We start from the raw sequence: 12,805 nt of genomic DNA on the forward strand, positions 1-12,805 counted from the left end.
GAGATAGTCAGATAAGAAACGAAAGAGACAGAAATACAAGGAGAAAAAGAGACGGAAGCAACAAAAACACGTTCGACACGTTCAGCGAAACTGAAACTAAACAAGTTGTGACCCAAATTCGCTCAACAAATATTATAATAGGCCCTCACTCATCTTCAAAGCCATTTCACTCCATCTCTTTTCATTCTCATATTTTTCCGGCTCATGCTTCTTACCCAATTAGCCTGTAATAGAGCACTTTCCAAATGACGCAATAAATTTGCTTTTCTTTTTGGCTAATTAATTAGCTAATCATAAATGTGGGAGAAGGCTTTAGCATAGCTAATCAATTCAAGTAAGTAGAGCGCGATTAAATAGATATAGAGTGGAAAACAGAGATAGGAAGGGGTTAATAAAAAACACGTAGATAAGAATATTTCAAAAAAGTTTCTTAAAGTGTCAAGTTCAAAAGCTTTTGTACAATGCTTCCTCAGCTGACTGAGCATTTCCAACTTATTTATAGATAAGCCGCGACGTAAAGCATACAAAACTACGAAATTAAATCAAAAGCAACTGTCTGATCGGCGCAACAACAACTTCTTATAGACACTATAGTTTCCGTTTGCTTGGCATTTGGTTTAGCACGCATACCGTTATATGGGGATGTAGCTCAGATGGTAGAGCGCTCGCTTAGCATGTGAGAGGTACGGGGATCGATGCCCCGCATCTCCAGTTGAATATTTATTTTTTCATTTTTATTTTTTACACCTTTTTAATTTATTTTTTTTAGTTTTTGTTAGTTAATGTTATTTTTTTAGTAGTTGGTTAATTCTATGTTAAATAAGTTCGAAGAACCGTTTGTATATATACACTTTCATTAAGTACCTTTCGTTTTATACTATCATACAAATATATTCATTTAAGCTATAATCAATTTGTTCATTCGCTCGAATAAACACATATACTGAGACATTTTAATATAAATTAACCAACTTCTATCAGTATTATTAAAGTATAAAATTTAAAATCGTTGTGATTTTTACGTGAATTGAAGAAAACCGCATTTCATTTGAGAGTTCTCAGTTTCCCCAGCACTTGAGTCAAGGACAAAAGGCCTTAAAATGGACGCACTGCAGCATTAAAAACAAGATGGGGGAAAAAAGAATAAAATAAAAATTGAACGGAAAAAAATGTTGAGATAAAAAGCAGTGAAAAAAGCAACGGAAAGAGAGAAATCACGAATGCGTCATAAAAACTTTGCACATCAATGCGCAGCGTGGAAAAGGGCGGTAGAGGGGGGCGTGGCAGGCGGATAGGGGCCATCAGCAGCCACTTTTGAGCCAAGTATCTAGCCAACAAAGTCCTGGGCAAAAAACGCCATAATATACAGTGGCGGCAAACATAATAGCATTTGGAAACTAACCATTTCAATGTCATCATCATAGAAATTAACCTTTTTTTAAGTAATATATAATATAATATAATAAAGGTAATAAAATATAATACAAAATCCATTCATGTACTATCAAAATATAAGAACTCTTTTTTTAGAATGATATAACTGATTGGAATAAAAAGTTAATAAGTTCATAAACAACTATATAATAAATAACCTATAATTTTGATCAAACCTATTTAAAGTACTTATGTTTCAAATTATCAATACTTAAGAACGTGTTTTTAAGATTGACCTAATATTTTTGACTGATTAAGTAAACTTTACATTGATATGCAAGATCCTGAAAAAATATGCATATTTAATAACTTTCTGTAACCTATAATTTCGACCAAACCTGTATTAAGTACTTGGGTTATATAAATAAAAAAGAATTCTCTCCTGCTGTTTGGGCCAAGATGCGAGCGAAGGCACTTGAAAGACCAGCAAAAAGTGAGCAATACGGGGGTTTGGGATGGGATGGGATGGTATGGGAGGTGAAGTGGAGCTTGGTTCCGAAGGGTAACTGACCAAATGGTTTGGGTCAGGCAGGAGAACGTTTTTATTGCAATTTCTGGCTGGCAGGCCGGGCCGGATCGGGCCAGTCGCTATATATGCGTGCTATATGGCCGGCAGCCTCATTTGTTGATGGATTAGTCAAAGAGCAGCCACAGGGGAAATGTGGGGGTAAAAGAGAGGATAGTGAGTACTGGGAGGATGGGCTGAGCAGCAGGAGCATTTCCTCATTTGCCTGTGGCAATGCAATTTTACTGCTGCAGTTTTGCGGCTCCTGCAGTGCATTTCGGAGCCCCAACGAGCAGCCTGGCCACATTTTTGCTGCTCATTTTGGCATCATTAAAGCCTTCAGTTACGCCATTTTTTTTTCTCTCCTGCCTTTTTGTCTCCTTTTTCCTGGCACGCATAGCACAAAATTTTGATTGATGATTGAATGCAACAGCAGCAGCAGCAGCAGCAACATCTGATGAGCAACAGCTGCTTAATGATTGAGCGAATGGCGAAAAAGGAAGCCAACTTAAAATTGTTGTAAAACATCTTGGAAAACACTTTAAGCTCATTACATATGTACATATACACATGGTATATACAATGGTATACTTAAGTAATCAAATCTTAAGTAAGACTGAGTCATGACTTAAAACTTTTTTGGACAACGTGACTCAAGAACTAAAACTTTTACGAACGAAGTGGAAAAATAACTTAATTAGGTCAGCTAAAATAAGAATTAAGTATACACAAAAATGCATCGAAAATTTTTGCTTGAGCTACACAGAAACGTTTGAACTAAAGTAATAATATAAAAAAATTTAAAGAAAGGGAAGAGAGCTCTAGTAAAAGAAATAAAAAATTAAAATAATATGAATATTTAATAAAAAATATATATGTAGAATGTGTATGAGAATAAATGAAAATATTTCCATAATTCAATAGTCCCAAAGAGCTAAACTTTTTAAACGCTTAAATTTGGGTTTCTAAAATGAATAGCTAACGACTCTAAATTACAATTACTGCGTGCCCATTAAAGAAAGAATTTTAACAAGGTCTTTATTTAAAATGTAATCTGAAAAAATTATAACAATGCCAAATGCCTGGGGCTTAACAACCCACGCATTCATTTTCATACTTTTACATTTTTTAGGTACTTTATATTTTGGTCCATGCCGTTGGCATTGTTTTGATGTAATTCTTTTCCGAGGAAAATATTTTTGGGTTTTTATTTGCTCCAGGCGAATTTCATTGTTTAAGTCAGCATTTAACCTTAAGGCATTTTGTTTTTGTAGAGGCAGCTTAAATATTTGAGTATTTTATTTAAAAATTTCAATGAATTAATTTATATGTAAGCTATACTGAAAATATAAGTTAAATTGTCTTAAGTTGGCCATCATGGAATTTGAACAAGATTTTTAATAGCTTTTGTTTTTTCTTTAAATATTTCCCGTAAGTCCTTTGGCACAATTTACCTTGTCTTTAAACTGAATTTCCCTAAGGGCATTTATCCTTTCTGACATTTATCGCTGACTTTAATTACTTTTGGTTGCCGGTTTTAATGAGTATTTATTTAATTTTCTCTTTGGAATTTCCCTTTATTTGACATTTATATAATTTCAATGAATTTTTAATGGTAGCTCATATAGTTCATTTTATATTTATTCACTTTTAAATAAATGCTTTCGGCCATGCCGTTTTAAACTGCAATGCTGCACTTTGCTTCTACCATTTTTGTGGAAATTTTTGTGTAACTTTTCTTTCAGGTTTTTCTTTTAAAATTTTCGGCATTTTAACAGCCAAATTGTTGCCTTTTGTGGTTGTTGTTTGGCAATGCAACAAAATTTGGTAATCGGTTTAGGCTGAAATCAATTTGGCAACTGCATTTTAAAGCGATTTAAATACTTAATTAAAACATCTTTGAGTTTGTGTGGGTTTTTCTTGGTTGTGAAAAAAATCGGTATTAGCATATGTTTTGAGCAAACATTTGTTCAACAAATGTTTCTGATTTCTATTTTAAAAAATCTTGATTAATCACCCGATTTGGGCGTGTTATAACTCTGAGTCAGCTCAAGTTGCAGCTGGCGCAATATTACCGCATTTCTTTTGACCTTTTGAACTAATCTTTTTTAGATTATATTGATATCAAAATCAGGTTAAGGAATTTAAAATCATGAATAAACTAAGAGACACCATTCGATTTTCCAGTACCCCATTTTATTTTCTCACATAAATTGCAATTAAATCGACAGTCGATTCAGGAATTCAGTTCCATCGCCTTTGAGCTCATCGATGGCTCAATAATTTATCCGTAAATCAATAATGAAGAATGCAAAATAAGCTTGCTCTGTTATCGCTAACCGTTTAAAGGCCATCAATTTTGGCCAAATATTTTTGTTGGTTTAAGCTCTGCACAAAACAATGTGTTTGTTTTAAAAAATTGACATCATAGGGACAGTCGAATATTTTCCCACACCACAAAAAAACTGGAAAATAATGTCACAACAAAATCAGTAAAAGAAAAAAAAACAAGAGGAAGAGCCGAGCGACAGACACAAAACATGTTTAAAAATGCATAAATTAAGCTGGGAGGGCGGCATTAAAAAAAAAAAATAAAACAATGAAAAAGCGGCAGCAAAGCCAAATGCAAATCAGCATTGAGGCCAAAGCGAAAAAAGGAGGGCAGCCATGGGAGCTAGTGGGCGTGTTAATTACACACACTGGGACACAGTGCTTCCAAAAAGTTCTCCGACATGCGAAATATTCTGTCTTTAATTCTAGCAAAAAATTTTAATAAGTAGGACTTTAAAAAATCTAAATATACTATAAAATTATTGAAAGAATCCTTGAGGTCATTAAATGTATTGGTTTTACAAAAACAAAAATTATAATAATAATAATTAATTTTATTCATTTTGTATAAAATAGAATCATAGATTTTAAGCCATTTCAGATGTATATTTCAATGCCTACATAATTTTATAAAAATATTTATATAGAAAAAATGTATCTATTACCAGGGATCGCAGCTAAACATTTATATTATGTAACATTACAGTTAGATACAATTTTAAAAAATTAATTATCAAATATAATAACAAAATATGAATTGTACGCAATATTCAAATAATTGAAACATATATTTTACAAAGCATTTCAAGTGCATTAAAATTAATGTCTATATAATTTTATAAAAATGTATACATTTAAGAAAAGGTATTTATAACCAGTCTATACAATATTAATATTATTAACTAATATAATGTAATATTACATTTCCAAATTTTTTTTAAAGAATTACAATAGTTTATTTAACAAATCTGGCACAAATATTTAAAAAATACCTATAAAGGTCAATTAAAAACCAATGTGCATTAGCATAAGAAAATAGCACAAATCAGCAAAGCCCTTAAAAATGTTATTGTTTTCTCAGGTATGCACTGCAAAAAAAAACCAGGTGCGTAATTGGCGGTGTGTGTGTGAATTTGGAAATGCATTGGCAAGCGGAAATGTAAAGCAAAACACAAAATGCAAATGCAAAAAAGTCAGAGAGGCAAAAAAAAAAAAAGATTAAACAAAACCCCGAACAGCTGATGATGACGATTCAAAAGGCAGCGCTGCTTTTGTGTGGTTTAATGACCTTGCCCAAGTTGCACCCCTCCCGCTCGCACCCATGGGAAAGAGGGGGCCTTTGGTATTTGCTCCCCTGCCAAGCTGACGCCATGTGGTCGCTAATGCGAGAGGGAGAGGGAAGACGGGCGGTGGGAATGAGACAACGTGCCTAATTTTAATTTTATGCACACTTCGCACGCCTCACACTCCCTCTTTTCCCCTTCTTCACTTTCCATATAGCCCTCTCCCTCTATCTTTTTATTGGCAGAAAACAGCGAAATTTATTTTTAAACTATTAAAAACTGTTTCAACAAGGGGAGAATTGTGTCAAGTGTAAACCGAATACATTTTCGGTCGCCTTCTTTATTTTAAGATATGATAAAATTAAATAAATAAAAAAAAGAAATACAAGAAAAACAATATTCGCATGTGGCTTTCAACTCGTCTCCTCCCCCCTTTTTTTCATGTTGTTTATAGGAAAGCATAAAATGCACATCAAATTCGAACCATAAAAATAAGCAAATATAAAAATCGTTAAAACAGGGTGAGCAGAACTTGCCATGTTATTAGAATTATATATGTTTCTAGGCATTATGTCTATTTAAAACATTCACAATTTATGACCCTAAAACGACTTGAAATGAAAGGAAATGGAATGAAATGGCACTGGCGAAATGAATGGAAAATGTGACGCTGAAAGTGGATTCATTATGTGGCAACCTGGCAACAGAAATTTGAAGAGGGAACTTGGCGATAGCAAGGTCTTTACTAATTATGATGTAAGGCAAAGAGATTAAAAGCTTAAGAATGGTAGATATTTATGGCTAGCAAATTGGTGCCAAGATTTTAAAATACCAAATATAATACTAAAAAGAGAAGCAAAATACCAAATATAATACCAAAATCTCCAAATACTAAAAAAATATCGTATGTTAAAGTCGATGAAAGTCGATATATCAGAAGCATATTTAATTAGTAACTATATTAGAATGTGATATTTGTTAAAAGCTTAATTAACAAACCAGTCTGATTTGAACCTAAGTCCAACGCCAAATGATTAAAAAAACTTCCAAGTTCAATGGCTTCTAAGCAAGCTAATGCTTATCAGTAACTCCCCATCAAGTATTTATTTAATTTCTTTCTCGTTGTTAACAAATCAGAAACCTTTTCGACTCTCAATCAGTTCCTTGGAACAAAGTTAATCACTGCCAATTCCAGTGGCATTTAAACTAAGCATTCAACCTTATCCTCATTATCATCTTCAATGATCAACGTGATCAGCATTTAAAAACAATACAAAAACAGTATTTTTTTCCTTATTTTTTCTATTTTTCCTATCTTATCTGCCCTACAAAGTTACGTTTATTTAATTCTCTTCCCAATCAGAATCTAGGGCAAACAAACAATTGACTGACAGACAGTATTACGTTTATTTGTCCAACGAATGTCGAGTGACTAATTTCATTTTGATTATTTTGTTTCAAGTGAGGAAGAAAAATGCAGAGCATTGAACTTTGTTTTGGTTGTCTATCATTTGGTCTTATCTCTGAAAATGGAGGAAAACCAACGTAAAATATCTTGAAAAGTGCTGCCAATGGCTTTTTCTATGGAAGGCGGGGTGTCAAATTGTTCATCGTAAGGGATTTGGATAAATAGAGAGGATAGTTTGATTCTCAGCTTGAAGAACCCACGCAGAGTCATAAATCAGCGGAAAATCAAAAGAACATAGAAATCCATCAATGATCATAAAAAAGAAGAGAAAACCTTACTGTTGTACTTAATTTAAAGGTTCTCAAGGTTTCCCTATACCATAAATCAAACGAAATATTAAAAAAAAATCTCACGACTCTGCATATTAAAAAAGCTAAAAATTAAAGTTAAAATCAAATAAACTTTCTTGTTTTATGCTTTTTAGTGGGTTAGGGGCGTGTCCCACCCATAAAAGAGATAAAATAAGCATTTGCAGTGGGGAAAGAAAATCGAAAATTGTGGGATACAAATGGCAACCTTGACAAAGGCATCTGCAGCAGAAATAAAAAAGGAAAATAAAAGAAACGCGCTAAATTACAATGTCGACGTTGACAGAGTTCTTTCTTCACGTCTCGTGGTTTTTTGTCTTTTGCATTTCCCAGGGCGGTTTTTGTCACTTATTACTTTTTTTTCGTGTTGGCCACATTTTTTGTATTCCTTTGTAGTCGTCATCTGCACATCATAATCTCATGCCCCGCCATGATACGAAATAAACCTTTTTTCCTAGCTTTTCAAGTACAGAATTCTATTTTTTACATCAACTTTTTTAGTTTTAGAAGTGTTTTTTATTTTTATTATTATACTATGATTTTCTATACATTTTATCTTTAAAATATTTTGGGAATAACCATTGTCTTTCAATTACCCAAGACCATTAAACAAAGACAAGATCCCTGGGTTTTCTGGTAGGGTTACAAACTTGCCACCTCTCCATCCAAATATTACCTCCAGCTGTTTTCTTTCTCACACAAATAATTTTCAATGGACTCCTCCCACATGAAAACGGGTTTTACAAAAAAAAAACTCTTCAATTGAAATTTTCCCGAGCCCGAAAATAAACTTACCCACCCCGCTCCACAAGGAGGTAGAAAAGAGCGACAGATAACACGTATTTTTGCTTACCTGCAAAGAAAATAAAGAAGTGGGGAAAATTAATCAATAAATATAAATCTTGCATGGACGTAGAGTCAAGTAAAGCCGACAACATTTTCAGCATTTTATTTGGCAGCAAATCATTTTGCCTATGTCATAAATAATTCGCATACTCGATACGAAAACCAAGAGTCGAGTAAGTTTTAAGACTATCTTAAAGACCGAGACGGACAAGTGCAGGTTGGTTCATAATTTATGCAACTATATTTTTCCATCTTTTTGGTCTTTAAGCATGTTGTCAACAAGAGAAACCTGTTTTGCAAAAATAAAGTCGATTTAATGTTGGAAACTATGTGAATTGTAAGTATGATTTGATCCTAAATTATAGGGAATTTAGGCAGGATAATGTGAAAATGATGGTATTATCAATATTAAAGTTCATCAAAATGGAAATAGTTCTGATTTTAATTTAAAGCCCCTTAAACAGTTAAAAGCAACAATACGGTGACATTATTTCCCAGCTCAGTAGAGTGTAAAATTAAGTTATCCACTCCCACACACACGTTACTCGTATGCCAAAACTCATCAATTAAGTCGCGAAAGCATTCAAGTGACAGCTAACAAATAAAATGCATTTACCAAATCAACTTTGCAGCTACAGCCGACAGCAATAAAAATGAATGAAAATGAAGTGAATTAAGAAATCGATAAATGTAGTGTACTGCTTCATTTTCATTCTCGTAAACACATATGCATCATGTTGCTTCAGTTTCCTTTTATCCCAGAAATTACGTTGATTAATTGCAAATTAGATATTTGGAGATCAATGGACAATCATCAAATTGATTGCAATTTGCATGCTGAATGACCCAACTAATTAAGCTCAAATTTTACTCAATTTGATTGGATTTCATCAGAGGCGAAAACAACAAACCAATTGAAAGGTGGATTGACCCGGACAAACCCCTCAATAAACAGGCCGCAATCAAATTTATTGCTGTTGTTGACTGTTGATTAGTTTTGATTAGGTTATGTGAAAATTTCCCAGGCCAACGGCAATATAACACCAGTCAGTGATTATAATGACTTGTTTTCACTTTAATAAATACGACTTTTATATATTTATTTAAGACATTCACTGAATCAATTGATAATTATTATACAATCATGTAATATTATTAAAGAGATTAAATGAAATGTATTAATTTTTACTTTAATTTAATTAAATTAGTTAGTAAAACAACCTCCAAAATATTTGTGAAAACAAAATATAGCAAAACTAACAAATAATTTGAGAGAAAATATAGCTAAAAAGTTGGCACAAGTGGAGGATCTTGGTGGGGCATATCAAAAATAAATAAATAAACCGCTGAGAAGTTGGAAAAGCTGGAAAACTGGTATTCTACGTAGCACACACCTGTCTACCACCCCATTTTCCCCCACTCAACTGATGATGAAAATGTTTATTACGTTTCCTGTCTTAACTATTTCAAACGCAAATGACGCAAAAAACACTCTCTTGACAAACTTCGAGTCGCTCAAAAAGGAAAATTAAAGGAAACGGATGTATGCAAAAGGGTTGGAGGATTACAAACAACAATTAGACGATAAGGAAAATATAATTGTAGCCCGGGGCATAAGAAAGTTCCTCAAGATAGTTGCAAAGGCATTGGAATCTCTTGGCAGATGGAAAGGAAATGAAAAATTTCATTAAAAGAAATGTGCACTCAAAGTAAACTGAACTTAAAATCTCTAAGGCTATGCGATAGATTAAGCCAAACAATTACTAATTGAAATGGTTTTCAATGAATGGGATAAGATTTAAATTAAATGTTAAGTAGTTAAAAATCCAAGCTATAACAAGACTAGCGATGGAATACATTTTAATACGGATTTTTACGATGTACTTCTTCTTTTACTAACGTATTATAAAAGTGTACCGAGTTTCCAATAGTTTTCCATTGGGTTTTTTCCTAGAAAACTGTGCCCAAACGTGCCTGGAAGTACAAAGACATGTTCCCCAACAAATAACTATATTCCCATCTCAAAGTTTTCGCTTTGCATTTACATAGAACAGGAAATCACCTGCTTAAGGTTTTTCTTTATTTCAACTTGTCAGTTTTTCCCATTCGTTTCTTTTTCTTTTACATTTTCGTGGCCAAACCGCAAACGTGTTTGGCATTTAAAATCGATGCAAGAAAATGCAGCCACAAAAGGGCGGGGGGGAGTTGGAAAACTCCGGGGCAAGAGGAGTAAATGCAGAAAAGAGTTGAGCAGTCGTCAGTCAACACAACTGACACGCAATAGTTACACAGGAAGGTGGGTGGGGGAAAATGGGTGGAAAATAGGGAAATTCAGGGGGCACTGAGACGAGCAGCCAACTGAAGAAGTTTTGTCTGCCTCCTTCGGCTGTTATTGTTAGCCATGTAATTAGGTTGTTGAACAGGCGGTTTTTCTCGTTTTCCTTTTCTTTTTGGCTACTCACATGTTGTACTATAATTGTTTAATTTTATCTACTACAAAACCATTTTGTTGGCTACCTCAGCGCATGTCTAAAAGTTTTCTTTACAATTGAATAATTTCCATTTCTCATCATACATAAAAATGAACTTAAGTTTTAACCCTCATCAAAAAGAATTATTTAAATTTACATAAATAGAGAATTCAACCGCAAACTCAAAGAGGTATCCCAAGTCTGAATCGTAATCCAATAACTGAAGTTATGGAGTCTAGAAGTGCAGTTTTGGGTTCCCATTCTTAAAACCATTGGAATTACGGAAAAACCGAACATGAAAATGGGTTAAAATTTTGACTTTCGATAAATAGAACAATTGTAATGTAGATTATTAGAGAATTAAACAACGAATTTATAGAGGTATCCCATGTCCAAATCGGACTCCCACAACTCAAGTTGTGGAGTCTAGAAGTGCAGTTTTGGGTTCCCATTCTGAAAACATTGGAAATACTGAAAAAATTGAACATGAAAATGGGTCAAATTTTTGACCCTCGCCTATTGGATATATTTGAATTTTAATCAATAGAGAATTCAAACACGAACTCATAGAGGTATCACACTTTCAAATCGGAATAAAATTACCAAAGTTATGGAATCTAGTAGTGATATTTTGGGTTCCCGTTCTAAAACCCATTGAAAATAATGAAAAAATCGAACATGAACATGGGTCAAATTTTTGACCCTCGCCTATTAGATACATTTGAATTTAAATGATTAGAGAATTCAAACACGAACTCATAGAGGTATCACACTTCTAAATCGGAATAAAACTACCCAAGTTATGGAATCTAGAAGTGAAGATTTTTGTTCCCATTCTGAAACCCATTGGAAATAATGAAAAAATCTAACATGAAAATGGGTCAAATTTTTGACCATTGTCTAAAAGATATATTAGAAGTTAAATGATTAGAAAATTCAACCACAAACTCATAGAGGTATCACACTTTCAAAGCGGAATAAAATTACCCAAGTTATGGAATCTAGAAGTGCAGTTTTGGGTTCCAGTTCTGAAACCCATTGGAAATACTGAACAAATCAAACATGATAATAGGTCAAAATTTTGACCCTCGCCAAATAGATATATTTAAATGTAAATCATTAGAAAATTCAAACACGAACTCATAGAGGTATCACACTTCAAAATCGGAATAAAATTACCCAAGTTATGGAATGTAGAAGTGCAGATTTTGGTTCCCATTCTGAAACCCATTGGAAATAATGATAAAATCGAACATGAAAATGGGTCAAATTTTTGACCATTGTCTAAAAGATATATTTGAATTTAAATGATTAGAGAACTCAAGCACGAACCCATAGAGGTATCACACTTTCAAAGCGGAATAAAATTACCCAAGTTATGGAATCTAGAAGTGCAGTTTTGGGTTCCCATTCCGAAAACCATTGGAATTACGGAAAACCCGAACATAAAAATGGGTTAAAATTTTGACCCTCGATAAATAGAACAATTGTAATGTAGATTTTTAGAGAATTCAACAACAAATTTATAGAGATATCCTATGTCCAAATCGGACTCCCACAACTCAAGTTATGGAGTCTAGAAAAGCAGTTTTGGGTTCCCCATCTGAAACCCATTGGAAATACTTAAAAAATCAAACATGAAAATGGGTCAAAATTTTGAACCACGCCTTATAGATATATTTGAATTTAAATCATTAGAGAATTCAAACACGAACTCATAGAGGTATCACACTTTCAAATCGGAATAAAACTACCCAAGTTATGGAATCTAGAAGTGCAGGTCTGGGTTCCCATTCTGAAACCCATTGGAAATACTGAAACAATTCGAACATGATAATGGGTCAAATTTTTGACCCTCGCCAAATAGATATATTTAAATGTAAATCATTAGAAAATTCAAACACGAACTCATAGAGGTATCACACTTCAAAATCGGAATAAAATTACCCAAGTTATGGAATGTAGAAGTGCAGATTTTGGTTCCCATTCTGAAACCCATTGGAAATAATGATAAAATCGAACATGAAAATGGGTCAATTTTTTGACCCTCGCTTAATAGCTATATTTGAATTTAAATGATTAGAGAATTGAACTACAAACTTAAAAAGGTATCCCGCTTCAAAAACGGGATCCAATAACTCAAGTTATGGAATCTTGAA

At 33.3% G+C, this 12,805-nt stretch overlaps 1 protein-coding gene and 1 non-coding gene across 3 annotated transcripts in view; one reads left to right on the forward strand and one right to left on the reverse strand.

Moving 5' to 3' along the window:
• The window catches only part of nmo (serine/threonine-protein kinase nemo), a 76,020-nt gene that overhangs the window by 26,421 nt on the left and 36,794 nt on the right, over positions 1 to 12,805 (reverse strand). The window lies entirely within an intron of this gene.
• Positions 639 to 711, forward strand: TRNAA-AGC (transfer RNA alanine (anticodon AGC)). Its single transcript has one exon. It is a non-coding gene; the product is annotated as a tRNA-Ala (tRNA).

The sequence above is a fragment of the Drosophila suzukii genome, chromosome 3 (genome assembly GCF_043229965.1).
Source record: "Drosophila suzukii chromosome 3, CBGP_Dsuzu_IsoJpt1.0, whole genome shotgun sequence".
In the NCBI taxonomy this organism is placed as follows: domain Eukaryota; kingdom Metazoa; phylum Arthropoda; class Insecta; order Diptera; family Drosophilidae; genus Drosophila; species Drosophila suzukii.